Source organism: Miscanthus floridulus, chromosome 19 (assembly GCF_019320115.1).
Source record: "Miscanthus floridulus cultivar M001 chromosome 19, ASM1932011v1, whole genome shotgun sequence".
Classification (NCBI taxonomy): Eukaryota; Viridiplantae; Streptophyta; class Magnoliopsida; order Poales; family Poaceae; genus Miscanthus; species Miscanthus floridulus.
The window spans coordinates 52,086,332-52,087,223 of NC_089598.1; the positions used below are offsets into that span (position 1 = coordinate 52,086,332).

Sequence of the window (892 nt, forward strand, 5' to 3'; positions counted from 1 at the left end):
TGCGATTTACGAATAATTTCCATCAATCAGAATCAACCAAATCAAGAGGAAGCTCAACACTAGTTTTTGAAGCTATGGCTGACAAGACCCTACAGTGAGTTCTCTGCTCCAAGCACCGAGAACATTCGCACTAGACCAACACTTAGAACTACCAACCTCGAGTTTGAGCTCAAGCCAAGCCTCATCAACATGGTGCAAGCTACCCCATTTGGTGGAAAGGCACATGAAGATGCTAGTGCTCATCTTTAGAATTTTCTAGAGATAAGTAGCACAGTCGTCATCAAGGACGTTGCTCAAGACATCATACTACTTCTCTTATTTCCATTCTCAGTTGTGGGACGGGCGATGCAATGGTTCTACATCAACAAAGATCACATCAACATGTGGGCAAAGTGTTCAAAGGCCTTCCTAGAAAAGTTCTTCCCTATAGGCAAGACCAATGCCTTAAGAGGAAAGATTTCCAATTTCCAACAACAGAAGGGAGAAACCATTCCAGAAGCATGGGAATATTTCCAAGAATATATTTCAGATTGTCCTCATCATGGGATGGAAGATTGGTTGCTCATGCAAAGCTTTTACCATGGATTAACTCAGAAAGCTCATGAACAACTAGATGCAACTACTGGAGGATCATTTATGTCACTCACCCTTGGAAAAGCTAAAACTCTCATGGAGAAGATAGTCCTCTAATCAAGGCTGGTCTCAATGCAATATTCAATTATGCAATAAGAGCGAAGAAGTACTAGAAGAGTTGTGTGCACTATCAACCAAGATGGACGTCTTGTTGAATTGGATTGAACAGTGAGCCAACTACAAGAGAGATCATCTGCCCATTCAAGATGCGTTCAATGCTCAAAACACCTATGGATAATATTTGGGGGTTGAATTCCCT

The 892-nt window shown here is 41.6% G+C and overlaps 1 non-coding gene across 1 annotated transcript; it reads right to left on the bottom strand.

Annotated features, from left to right (window-relative positions):
* Positions 1–441: 441 nt before the first annotated feature.
* Positions 442–548, bottom strand: LOC136530234 (small nucleolar RNA R71). Its single transcript, XR_010777718.1, has one exon. It is a non-coding gene; the product is annotated as a small nucleolar RNA R71 (small nucleolar RNA).
* Between the last annotated feature and the right edge of the window lie 344 nt (positions 549–892).